The 14,014-nt window shown below is 39.1% G+C and overlaps 1 long non-coding RNA gene across 1 annotated transcript in view; it reads right to left on the reverse strand.

Moving 5' to 3' along the window:
* LOC123608904 overlaps positions 1 to 14,014 on the reverse strand; it is a 40,652-nt gene that overhangs the window by 23,194 nt on the left and 3,444 nt on the right. The window lies entirely within an intron of this gene.

The following is a 14,014-nucleotide window of genomic DNA, read 5'->3' on the forward strand; positions in this document are numbered from 1 at the left end:
ATATATATATATATATATATATATATATAGAGAGAGAGAGAGAGAGAGAGAGAGAGAGAGAATGAGCAGGGGAGGGGCAAAGAGACATTGAGAGAGAGAGAGAATCCCAAGCAAGCTCCACTCTGTCAGGGCAGAGCCTGACGTGGGGTTGATCTCAGGAACCATGAGATCATAACCTGAGCTGAAATCAAGAGTTGGAACCTTAACTGACTGAGCCACCCAAGCACTCTGGCACTGCATTTCTTAAAGGCTGATTATAGAGTAAGAAAAATAATTGTATAAATATATTTAATATTTTACTTACATATAGTAAAGAAACAAAACTTAATAGACAAAAGTTTGTTTGTTTGTTTGTTTGTTTGTTTGTTTCCAAGGAGTATGCATCAACAATTTGGGTTTCTGATGTTCTACAGAACACAGTTTGGGAAACATTACCTTAGATAATGAGAGGCAGATGGAAAATCAACTGTTGTTTGGCTTACTTCATAGTATTCTTAAATCACATGGTCTGTCCAAAAATAGCAGCTTGAATAAACTCAAGTCTGAGACATGGTCAAGCTGTAGGGCAACTTATTTCAGTGGCCAAACAAATAGATGGATACATTCTGGATTCATTAAATGACACTTTATTTCATAGAGACAAGATCGTCATCTGTCTAGGCATCTTTAAAGGTACTTAAAAACGCTTGGAGAGAGGGCAGCGCATAAAATCAAAACCAGATTATTTTTCCTCTCAAAAATCAAAATAATCTTAAATCCTTTCTCAGCTCCCAGCTCTGCTCAACATTTCTTTTTTTTTTTTTTTAATTTTTTTTTTTTTCAACGTTTATTTATTTTGGGGACAGAGAGAGACAGAGCATGAACGGGGGAGGGGCAGAGAGAGAGGGAGACACAGAATCGGAAACAGGCTCCAGGCTCTGAGCCATCAGCCCAGAGCCTGACGCTGGGCTCGAACTCACAGACCGCGAGATCGTGACCTGGCTGAAGTCGGACGCTTAACCGACTGCGCCACCCAGGCGCCCCTCTGCTCAACATTTCTTGATGAGATGATTGTTCCTATTCAATTCATATGCAGTCCAAGAAGACTAACTTTATTTTTTATTTTTTTTATGTTTGTTTACTTTCGAGAGAGAGTGAGAGAGATAGACAGAGTGTGAGTGGGGGAGGGGCAGAGAGAGGGAGACACAGAATCAGAAGCAGGCTTTAGGCTCTGAGCTGTCAGCACAAAGTCCAATGTGGGGCTCAAATTCACAAACCTTGAGATCATGACCTGAGCTGAAGTCGGATGCTTAACCAACTGAGTCACCCAGGTGCCCCTAAGAAGACTAACGTTAAATGAGTTCACATTCTTTAACTTTAAATCTGTTTGCCACTGTTAATACCAACAGAATTCCACAATTTTCCAGCCTCATAATCACATCTATCCCAGCTAGAAACTGCCTGGGGCGCCTGGGTGGCGCAGTCGGTTAAGCGTCCGACTTCAGCCAGGTCACGATCTCGCGGTCCGTGAGTTCGAGCCCCGCGTCGGGCTCTGGGCTGATGGCTCGGAGCCTGGAGCCTGTTTCCGATTCTGTGTCTCCCTCTCTCTCTGCCCCTCCCCCGCTCATTCTCTGTCCCAAGAATAAATAAACGTTGAAAAAAAAAAATTAAAAAAAAAAAAAAAAAAAGAAACTGCCTATCTCTCCCTGCAGATACACAAGGAAGCTCTTCTATCAAAGTTTTTTATTTTCCTAAAATCTAAACCTTTATTACAGGACCTCTATGTTCTCACTCCAACTTGAGGTTGAACAATTTACACTTATTAAAATCAATGCTTGGTAAATATGATTATTGGCAGTGAAAGACAACTGAAAGAGGTACTTCTGGTTAAAATTGTTGGTTTGAAAGTACGTATTCCACCACAATAAAACAAAAGTATAGAGATCTTTTTTTACATCAGAAAGCAAATGGAGAACAGGAGAGAAGAAAGTAACACAATTTTTAGAAGTTAGAAAGCAGATGGTAAATGGCAATTTTCCTAATGGACCTGAAAAATCTAAATCCCAAGCCAGAACTTGAGAAAGATAAGAAATGAAATGATTTTGGGGTGCCTGGGTGGCTCAGTTGGTTAAGTGTCTGACTTCGGCTCAGGTCATGATCTCACAGTTCATGAGTTCAAGCCCCGCATTGGGCTCTGTGCTAACAGCCCAGAGCCTGGAGCCTGCTTCAGATTCTGTCTCCCTTTCTCTCTGCCCCTCCCATGATTGCGCTCTGTCTCTCTCTTGAAAATAAATAAACATTTTTTAAAAATTAAAAAAAAAAAGAAATGAAATGATTTTTACCATGGAATTTGTCAAAAAAAAAAAAAAAAAGGTCAGGAATTAGCAGCACCAGTCACCTCTGGTGGTGGGGGCAAAAAACAGCATTGGTTGAAAGCTTCTTTAAGAATTGGTCCCTCAGATCTCTCTCCCCATTCCAAGTGGCTGGACAACTGCTTCTCTGTAACCTAGAAAAAGATGGCAATTTCAATCTCTAGATACAGTTTTTTGAGCAGATTTTTTTCTATTAATTTCTATGTTTATTTATTTATTTAAGAAAATGTTTATTTACTTTTGGGAGAAAGTGTGAGCTGGGGAGAGCCAGAGAAAGAGGGAGACAGAGGATCTGAAGTAGGCTCTGTTGCTGGCCCAGAGCCTGATACAGGGCTCAAACCCACAAACCAGGAGAGTTGAAATCAAGATTCAGATGCTCAACCAACTGAACTACCCAGATGCCCCTAGAAGAGATTTCTGAACTGGGGAACACTAGGCTAGTTGAAGGCAGAGTCAGTATATTGAGCAAATGGGAATTAAGCTAAAATGTACATACCGAATTTTTTTTTCCCCCCTAGGCTTCTTACCCAACCTGGTTTCCAGAATACTGGCATTCAGGCCTTTATTCTCTAGGCAGTAGGTCAGAGGATCTGTATCTAGCAAATCTTACTGCCCAAGAAAAGATATTTCAATAAAACAACACATTTTAAGATTCACATTTAAGTGCCCCCGCCCCCCCCCAGTTATTATCCTATGTTGTAGTCCATAACCTCCAAACTCTCCCAAAGTTCATATTTTATCCAATTTGAGAGGATAACCAAGGATCTCCAGAGATTTGAAAAAAGTATGAAAGACCGAAGTCAAAAAACAAAGAGAAAAGTCTACTTAGAAGAAGCAGAAATTATATTTTTTAGAAAACTTAAAAAAACCTTACCATAATGATTTTAGAGATATAAGAGGAGATATTACATGTATGAAATGAGAATAGAATGGTATTAAGAAAACAATTGGAGAACAAAAGAGTTCTTGGAGATTAACATGACAGCAGAAATTAAAAATTCAGTACAAGGATTGGAAGATAGACTTGGAGGAAATCTCACAGGAAGTATGGATGGAGATAAAGAGATGGACAAGAGAGAAAAGTAAGAAAAAAATTAGAAAACTAGTCTAAGATATCTGTCATCCTACTAATAAGATTCTAGGAGAAACAGGAGAAAGAGGTAGGATAGAATAAGATATCACCAAAGAAATAATTCAATATGTTTTCCCCAGATGAAAGGACACGCATTTCTAGATTGAAGAGTTCCATCGAGTGATCAGTACAGTGGAAGGATACAAACCCAGAATAAAGTGCATCATGGTGCAATTTTGGAACACTGGGTTTAGGTGTCCTTGTGAGATTGAGCTATGCCTTGTGAGATTGGGCTCTGTGCTGACCACACGGAGCCTGCGTGGGATTCTCTCTCTCCCTCTCTCTCTGTCCCTCCCCCTGCCTCAAAATAAATAAATAGACCAAAAAAAATATGATGGCAATTCAGCCCTCCATAACAAGATTAGCCCCGGGTGGGTTAGTCAAGGGTTAGACAGGGAGAAAGTCAAATTTTTGACAAAATTATGAGTTTTTAATATTTCGCTAAAAAAAATCACTGCAACCTCTTTCAAATAATGTGTGGTGGCTTTACAATGGATCCCCAGATTCTGTGACATGCCTACCATCAAGAGGTAGAGATGAATTCTCTCCCCTGGTTGTATGCTGGACTTACTGACTCACTTCTGAAGAATAGGAAAAAGTGGAAAGGATGATATGTGCCTTCAGAGAATGGACCGTAAAAGGTGTTGCAGCCTCCTTTCTCTCACTCTCTCCTGGACTGCTCTTTTGATGGAATTCACGGCCAGGCTGTGAGGATGATGAAGCAGCCCCTGGAGAGGCCCCTGTGGTGAGAAACTAAAACCTCCTGCCCACAGCCACGGGTGTGGCCTGTCTTAGAGTAAAATCCTCAAGTCTTCATACGGCTGCAGACTTAACTGATGTCCTGATTGCAGCCTTGAGGGAAACCCTGAACCAGAACCACCCAGCTGAGCTGTTCCTGAATTCATGGCCCACAGAGACTGTGAGATAATAAATTGTTGTCACAAGTCGCTGAGTTTTGAGGATATTGGTTACACAGCAAAAAGTAACTAATACATAGCCTACTGAAATTTGGTAACTCGACTACTATAAGGTCCACCCTCCCTAACGTTCCTAAGTGACATTACATCTCATTTTCTCCACCTGAGCATCATAGGCTCCTCTTCTGCTGCTGGCCATGAGGCAATTTTTCAAGAGCGTTTTAGAATGTACTCATGAGTAAAAAGAGCTATAATTTTGATGGGTTAAGGAAATGGAATTTGAATATGCCCAGCCACTGGCTGGGGAGAACCTCTCCTTCCTTCCTGTGTGCAGTTCTCAGCAATATTAAAATCTCAGTTTAAATTTTGAGTCAGTTTTTTCCCCCCCACTGCAACAGCTAAGTAGGGAGACAACATCAGAAGGCTTGAGACTTCTTTAAGAAGATACATTGATAGAAAAGTTAATGTACTGAATAATATTGAGAGAAGATATATTCAAATGGGGGAAGAGTTTGAAGACTAGTGATAAGAATAGAGAAAGCTCAGAAAATGTGAAAATGATTCTATCGTTAACTCCAGGGAAATCTACTCTTGGTATGCTACATGGTCCAGTGGTCTATAGTGTTTACACAGTCATGGTAGTGGAACCTCAGAATACTGGTCTAAGTCCAATTCCACATAATAGGAGGGAAGAGGGTCAGGAAGTTTGTATATGTGTGTGGTTAGGATGAAGGCTGGGTGTGAGAAGGCCTTGCATTTCTATCTGGAAATTTAAAAAAAATGGTGCCTTAAGCTGAAAAATCAAGAAAGAGCTTATATAAGCATATTATGGACAAAAATGAAGTAGATTCCAGAAGAACCGGTTGACAAGAGTAGAAAGGAGGTGCTGATATGAAGCAGGAAATGGTGGAAAGCAGGACTGGTGAAGGTCAAGGAGTGGTAGGAAATGATTTATATTCTTTTTTTTTTTTTTTAATTTTTTTTTTCAACGTTTATTTATTTTTGGGACAGAGAGAGACAGAGCATGAACGGGGGAGGGGCAGAGAGAGAGGGAGACACAGAATCGGAAACAGGCTCCAGGCTCCGAGTCATCAGCCCAGAGCCTGACGCGGGGCTCGAACTCACGGACCGCGAGATCGTGACCTGGCCGAAGTCGGACGCTTAACCGACTGCGCCACCCAGGCGCCCCGGAAATGATTTATATTCTTATCTGGCTCTTTAAATTGTTTGTGTGAATACACTTTTAAAAAGTAAAACTTAACAAGAAAAGAGAAACAGGAGAATTACTAAAATAATCATTAAAATGTATGGTGAGAATCTGCAAATGTTACCAATGTTACTAATTGGTGCTTTACATCTTTTGGAGTGCCAAATTCTCTTTCAGGTGTCCTCCAAATAAGGTTCTCACATCTACAGAGAGGAATATCTACTTATTAACTTCTGCTTAAGATTTTTCCGTGTTTTCTGAAGCGATTAAAATAATCACTTAAATAATCATTAAAAATATGACTGGACTCTTAGTGATTTGCTCTTTGAGAAGAATTTTTTTGTGTCCTGAGATGAAACAAGATCTTTTGTTATCTATTTAATCAGTTCTTGTGACTATTTTGTTTTCTCTATTGATGTAGAGTATGAAAAGCAATATTCTAACTATTGAATAGGTTTTGTTCATTTTAGCCTTGCCTTCTCTTTGCAATGTCACCCAAAAGTTTTTGAAGCAGGAGCCAGTTTGATTTAATAAATATTTATCAAGCATCCATTATACTATCATAGTCTAGTGAGGGGGGCAACCCCATAATCAAATAACTATAATGCAATGAAATTTGTGTGAAGATTATTAATGTTTATACATGTCCGAGAAATAGTAGAGTGATAATTTTTCTGGGAGCTGCATCGGATATTTATGGAATGAAGCAAGATATAAACTGACTAAAGAGTTGTGAGAGATGATAAAGGAAGGTTTTAGAGAACATGAGTCCTGAAGAGGTTTTTGGAAGATGAATTGTTTGTCAGGTGTACAAGCAGGGGAAGAGCATTCCAGGAACAAGGAAGACCATGTGAAAAGGCACAGAGGCACGAACAACATTGTGTATTTAGGAACCGAATTACTTTAGCATTGCCCTGAATGCAGGCTGGACAGCAAAGCAGAGGGCTGGTCACCGAGGGCTTCATTTGTCATCATAGGGAACTTACACTTAGCCCTATAGACAATGGAGAGGTAGTAAGGAAATTGGTGATACCACTGGATATAGATGGATCATTCTGGTGAAGGATTTTTAAAGTAGATATTATGATTTTAAAGTAGATATTATATAAAATATTAGTAATATTTTAAAGTAGATATTATAAACACAGAGAAATGTGTTTCTCTGTGTAATGAACCACTATAAACATAGATTTCAGAATTGTAAACATTTTAAAAAAGTGTTTATTATGGGAAATTTCAAGAATAAACATAAGTAGAGAAAATAATGTAAGGAAGCCTCTTGTCAGTTTCAACAATTATCAACTCATTACCAATCTTATCTACTCTCCAACACACTTCCCTCCATTCCCAGATTATGTTGAGACACATCCCAAATGTCATACAATTCCTTCTGTAAAGTATATATTTTAGAAAAGAATACGTAAAACATCCACAGAATGTACACCACCAAGAGTGAACCATTATGTGAACTACAGACTCTGCGTGATTATGATGTGTCAGTATAGCTTTGTGAGTTGTAACACATACCACTCTGGTGGAGAATGTTGGTAATGGGGAAAGCTGTGCATGGGTAGGGGCAAGGGATAAAGGGAAAAGTTCTGTACCTTCTCCCCCAATTTTGCTGTGAACCTAAAACTGCTCTATAAAACCAAAGTCTCAATTAAAACAAAAACTACTCCAAAAAGCGAAGTCCTCAATATCCTTATCACACTTAAAAAACAATAATTTCTTAATATCATCAAGTATCCAGTCAGTATTTGAGTTCCTACCTGCCTCATGAAAGTATTACTTGTTTGAATTGGGATTCAAATAAGGTCCATATACTATAAAATTGGTGTGCCCCTTAAATGTCTTTTTAAAATATAAATTCTCAGGGCACCTGGGTGGCTCAGTCAGTTGAGTGTCTGGCTCTTGATTTTGGCTCAGGTCATGATCTCATGGTTCATGAGTTCAAATCCCTCATCAGGCTCTGTGCTGGTGGTGCAGAGCCTGCTTGGTATTCTCTCCCTCTCTCTCTCTTTCCCTCCCCCATGCTCACTCTCTCTCTCTCTCTCTCTCTCTCTCTTTCTCTCTCTCAACATAAATAAATAAACATTAAAAAATAAAATATCTGTTCTTTATTTTAGTCATTTGATTCGTTGCTTAGAAAAATTTTAATTGTGGTTAAAATATACATAACATAAAATTTACCATCTTAACCATTACTAAGCGTACTTAGTAGTACTAAGTATTTCACAATGTTGTGTAACCATCACCACCATCCATCTCCAGAACTTTCAGCATCTTGCAGAACCAAAACTCCATACTCATTAAACAATGACTCCCCAAGCCCCCTTTCCCCAGCCCCTGGCAACCGCCATTCTATTTTCTGTTTCTATGCATTTGACTACTCTAGGTACCTCATGGAAGGTTCATCCATGTTGTAGCTTCTGTCAGAATTTCCTTCCTTTTTAAGGCTGAATAATATTCCATTATAAGTATATATCACATTTTGTTTATTCATTTATCCTTTGATGAACACTTGAGCTGTTTCTACTTTTTGGTTATTGTGAATAATGCTGCTGCGAACATGGATGTACAGATATATCTTTTTGAAAGTCCTGCTTTTGATTCTTTTGGGTGTGAACCCAGAAATGGATTTGCTGAATCATATTTTTAGTTCAATTTTTAACTTTTTGAAGAATCACCACACTGTTTTCCATGGGGCTGCACCATTTCATAGTCCCACTAACAGTGCATGCACAAAGATTCTAATTTCTTGACTCTTCAACATACTTATCATTTTCTGTTTTGTTTTGTTTTTTGCTTTTTTGTTTTTGTTTTGTAATAGCCATCCTAATGAGTGTGAGGTGGTTATCTCATTGCAGTTTTAATTTGCATTCCCCTAATGGTTTGATGTTGAGCATCTTTTCATGTGGCCATTTGTATATCCTTTATGGAAAAATGTTCAAGTTATTTGCCTACTTTTTTCATTGAGTTGTTTATTTTTTGGTGTTGAACTGTAGGAGTTCTTCATATATTCTGGATGTTAACCCCTTATCAGATATATTATTTGCAAATATTTTGTACTATTCCATAGGGTGCCTTTTCATTCTGTTAGTTGTGTCCTTTTTAAATACATATTTTTAAAGTTTATATATTCATTTCGGGGGGGTGGGAGCAGAGAGAGAGGGAGAGAGAGAATCCCAGGCAGGCCCCACACTGTTAGCACAGAGCCTGAGTTGGGGCTTGAACTCACGAACTGTGAGATCATGACCTGAGCTGAAATCAAGAGTCAGACGCTTAACCAACTGAGCCACCCAGGTACCCCTGTTGTGTCCTTTCATGCACATAGTTTTTAATTTTGATGTGCTACAATTTATTATTTTTTATTGCCTGTGTTTTTGGTATCATATCTGGATTTTTTTAAATAAGAATATACTGATAGTTTTCTATTCAAATTCTGGACTACAGTGCTTTTTAAAAATTAAATTTAACTCTATCTAACTGACCTTTTGTCTCTTTTTCCTCATTTCCAAAACCCCAAGTCCTAATAACCACATTGTTACTACATTTCTTTTAAGTTTTTTTGTTTGTTTGTTTTTGTTTTTAGAGAGAGAGAGCACACATGAGTGGGGAAGGGGCAGAGAGAGGGAGAGAGAGAGAATCCTAAGCAGGTCTGTGCTGTTAGCTCAGAGCCTGATGTGTGGCTTCAACTCACGAACTGTGAGGTCATGACCTGAGCCAAAATCAAGAGTTGGGTGCTTAACCCACTGAGCCACCCAGGTGCCTCTCCATTTCTTTATACCACAATACATACCCAAAAGACTCAAAATAACGACACCAACGCTGCCATAGACAATTTGATTTCTGAGAGAAGTTTAGGATTTTTATTTTTATTGTTTTTCTGCTCCTTTTTGTCCTTAAGGTATATCCTTTAAGGTTGTACAATCAAATTACTGTGTTTAAAGTTGTCTGAATTAGTTCTCTCTATGCCACGAATTCAATATGTAGTTACATTCATTTATTTAATTTTGCTTTCATTTGTTAAGAACTGCTCTTAATTTAAAATGTTTAATTATTATGTAAAGTAATTACATGGTAACAAAACTAAATCACCCCCAAAGGTATATTTTGAGAAATCTAGCTTTTATCCTTATTGTTTTCATACTGTTCTCTCTCTCAGTGGTACCCTTTTAAAAAATGTTTTTGATTTAGCCTATTAAAAAATATATATGTACACTTTTTTCTACTTTCCTTTTTATTACTTGACAATATATTCTAGAAGTCATCATGCCATACAATAAAAAAGATATTACTCATTTCTTTTTTATGGCAGTATAGTACTCCATTATGTGGAAATAGTTCATTCAATCAGCCCTCTACAGGTAGACATTTGATTGTTTTTATTTTTTAGTTATTACAAATGAATAGCCTGTGCAGACATCTACAATTAATATTTTGCCATTTGATTAATGCTTTTGTGAATTAAAGAAAAACACAAATATGTCATGTTTTTCCAAAAATTTTTAACATATATCTGTCAAGATATGATAATATCCTGAATAACTACAATACTACTCTCACACATAACATAATGAAGAAAATAGTGGTTGGTTTCCAGGGATTGCAGGATGAGAAAATCACTGCTGTGGTGATAAGGATGAAAGCAAAGGCAGTGGCAGTGTATAGGGAAGCGAACTTGATTCAAGAGATATATAGACAACAGGTGTAGGTATTATTTAGCATGACTTGGTAATACAACGAGCACTTTTACTGTGGCTCTTTTAAGATTATTTCAATTTACCTATGAGGGTGAATAAAATCTCTTTGGATAATGTGTGCACATTCATTCTATTATAGCCCATATGGTTTTTAATTTTAGAGCATATGCCTTGAGGACCATGAGCCCTGGAGGGAGCCAAAGGACAAGTAGAATAACCAACATTTATTTACCCTTTTGTCATGGAGACTCTGGTTACACCAGAAAATTAAGGGGCAGAGCAAAGGTGCAGTGACGTTATGGTCTCCAGCCTAATCTTACCTTCTTTTTTTTTTTTTTTTTTTTTTTTTTAAATTTTTTTTTTTTTTTTTTTTTTTTTTTTTCAACGTTTATTTATTTTTGGGACAGAGAGAGACAGAGCACGAACGGGGGAGGGGCAGAGAGAGAGGGAGACACAGAATCGGAAACAGGCTCCAGGCTCTGAGCCATCAGCCCAGAGCCCGACGCGGGGCTCGAACTCCCGGACCGTGAGATCGTGACCTGGCTGAAGTCGGACGCTTAACCGACTGCGCCACCCAGGCGCCCCTAATCTTACCTTCTTGAGCAAAGCAGAGTCCACAGTTCCTAGCTTGATGAGTCAAGGCACCCTAGGTATCCTCAGGGTCAAAGGAGTCTGTATGACAGATGCATTCCGTGTGTTTTATACAGTATTTCAGAGAACTTTCCCCTAAAAGCTTGACGTTAGCAATAGAAGGTCACATGAAGATAAAATGGAGAACAATCTTCCAAAATGGGCCAATAAGACCTATAAATTACCATTTCATTCATTCATTCATTCACTCATTCACTCTATATTTGCCACTCAAAAAATATTAAGAAGTATTGATTGTCAGGAACTGTGCCAGGTGCTGGGAATACAAAGGTAAAAAAAGATGTGCTCTTTGCCAAAGAAGAACTCACAGGCTAGTTGGGAAGAAAGACATGTAGGCAAATACTCAGCATATAGTGTAGAGACATGTAAAAGGTACTAAAGAGACCAGAAATTAGTGGGCAACTCATTTGGTCCAGTGGTGGGGTGGGGAGATGGGTCACTTAGGATAGTCTTCACCGAGTAGGAGAGATTGAGTTGGTCTTCACTGGATGGATAAGGAGTATAGTATGTACTAGAAGCTCTATCTTGCAGACAGGAAAACTGAGAAGTTTGCAGTGTGGCTGTATGGTGTATTATAGAGATCACTTGATTCCAGAGTGGAGAGTGAAATAGAAATTAAAAATCACATCAGGAAGCAACTTAAGGAGAACAGATGAGGCCCTGGACTGAGGGCAAAAGAAAGATCAAGAGGAGTTTAGGATGTAGGATTATAAGAATTTGGCAACAGATTCAATGTGCGAAGTAAAAGGGAGGGAGGAGTCAGAAATTAACAGGAGGCTTTTAGTTTTAACAATGGGACCATTAACTAGGATTTAGGAATGTTGGAGGAAAAAGAGGTTTTACAGGGAGTGAGAGGAAATAATGAGCTGGCTTTTTGAACACACCAAATATATGCTTCTGGGACATATAAGTAGAGTAGGGAATAGGAGCAGATTGGCGAAAGGGTAGAGAGGTGACATTTTCTGTGTCAGATTGTTCTACACAGGGAAACATCGGCCTCAAGAGAAGTGCAAACCACAGAGCCTGCATATATCAAAATTTGGGGAAGGAAGAGGAGCTGGAGAGGAATCAAAGAGACTTATGATCAATAGTCAGCTGAAACACAATAGAAGAGTCAGAATCGAGAGATTTAAGGTAAGCACTGGCAAACATTTCAACATAGAATTATACGCTTTCAAAACTGGCTCTCTTTCTTAGACAATTAGGGCTGCTGGAACAAAATTCCACAGACTTGGTGGCTTAAATAACAACAAACATTTATTTCTCACAGTTCTGGAGGCTGGGATATTCAAGATCAAGATGCCAGCAAATCCCGTGTCTGGCGAGGACCCTCTCTTTGGTTTGTTGATGGCCATATCCTCACATGGAAGGGGAGGAAAGAGATCTTGGGCCTCTTTCTCTTTTTCTAAGAGCACTAACCCCATCACGAGGGCCCTACTCTCAAGACCTAATCTAACCCCAGTCACATCCCAAAGGTCCCACTTCCAAATACCATCACACTGGGGATTAGGTCTTTAACGTATGAAATTTAGAGGGAGGCAAACATTCAGGCCATAGAACATTTTCCCGCTACATCATGCTTTCTCAAAGTTTGCCAGTAGAAGAAGGGAAGCAGTGTTAAGAGAATGTTTTTCCTAGGATGGGAGAGTCTTGAATATATTTTTAGGCTTATGAGGAGGAGCCAAGTGGAGGGTGAAGGTAGATAAGTGATAAGAATAAGGCCCCTGATGAGGTAGTGGGAACTAGAACATGCCTGTGTCTGTATCAGAATAAGCAATTCCATATGCTAGTATTTATGTATTCAATTTGCTCTTCCCTGGGGTCTTTTTCATGACATTATCAACCTTTCAGGTCTCAGTAAAAAGTAGGATACTTTAGATATCTCCAAGACCATATTTGGTCCTAAACTTTTATCTTTATAGCTTTTTCTATAAAGTCCACTATCCCAGAACTGAAAAGAACTTTCTGAGTTGTTGCATGGATTTCTCCCTGCTTCCAAGCCAAATCTACTGCAAATACTTCTTTCTCTAGAAGGAGCCACCAGACATATTATTGTAGTTCAACTATGTTCAACTATATTTAACTTTAGATTAGAGTACAAATCCTTGCCAAGAGACAGCTGGCCCAATCCATGCACAGAAACACCATCTTAATCAACTACTGGGCCTAGAGTGGTTGAATTCTTGGCAAAGAATTGCTTCTTGATCTGTCTAAACTCAAGTAACTAGTTTTGCAGTTCCTCCCCCTGCCCCATTCATTCATTTAGATTTGACATCCTCATGAGGGACTCAACCCAGCAGGTGTTCAGAAAGCTTAAAAGAAAGGGGGTTGAAAAGTGTATTGTTTAGACCTGGAGGTTTTCCTGACCATCTGAAATGCCTTAGGCAGCCACAGAATAGTCACAGGTTACAGTTTTCAGGAACTGCTGACGGTGGGGGAGGGCATTTTCTTCTTCCTGTCGGTTTTAAGTGTCTCTGCAGCAATAAAAATTATGTCAGTGGACACTTTTACTTATTAGGTTCAGTTTTTGTGCTTCTTTCCCTGGGGTGTTTTTCCTCCCAACAGTGGCATTTATGTTAGCTTTTCACAAGATTCTCTACGAACCCTTGGAAAATCTTTTCCAAAGGGAAACAATGTCATTTCTTTTACATCTTTGGGAAAATCACCTTACAAGTCTTGGTAGTCTGGTTTTGGGGCTTTCTGTGGCTTTCCTAAAGGGTCATTTCTGTGTTGCCAAATGCTGGAGTAGCTGAGGCAAACTTTGTGGACACACATCTATTGGCTGCATGATAGAGCTCTCTAAAAGGCCTGGAACCAAATGTCTCTCTTTCCTCCCGAGACATAGGAAATCCTGTTTGTGATCCAGGTTGAGTCTCAGGTAAGTGCCTCCACTCAGGATGTTATCCCCCTTGTGTTGGTGGGAGGGTAGAGAATTGTTCACTAGAGCACAGAGGTCAAGGTGATCTGTATTTTCTCCCCTGGCATGTGTATGATCGTTCAACCCGAAGGCTGGGCTATTTTCTATTTCTGGGTGTGAATGGGAGAGGATGGGC

This window comes from Leopardus geoffroyi, chromosome B2 (genome assembly GCF_018350155.1).
Source record: "Leopardus geoffroyi isolate Oge1 chromosome B2, O.geoffroyi_Oge1_pat1.0, whole genome shotgun sequence".
Classification (NCBI taxonomy): Eukaryota; Metazoa; Chordata; class Mammalia; order Carnivora; family Felidae; genus Leopardus; species Leopardus geoffroyi.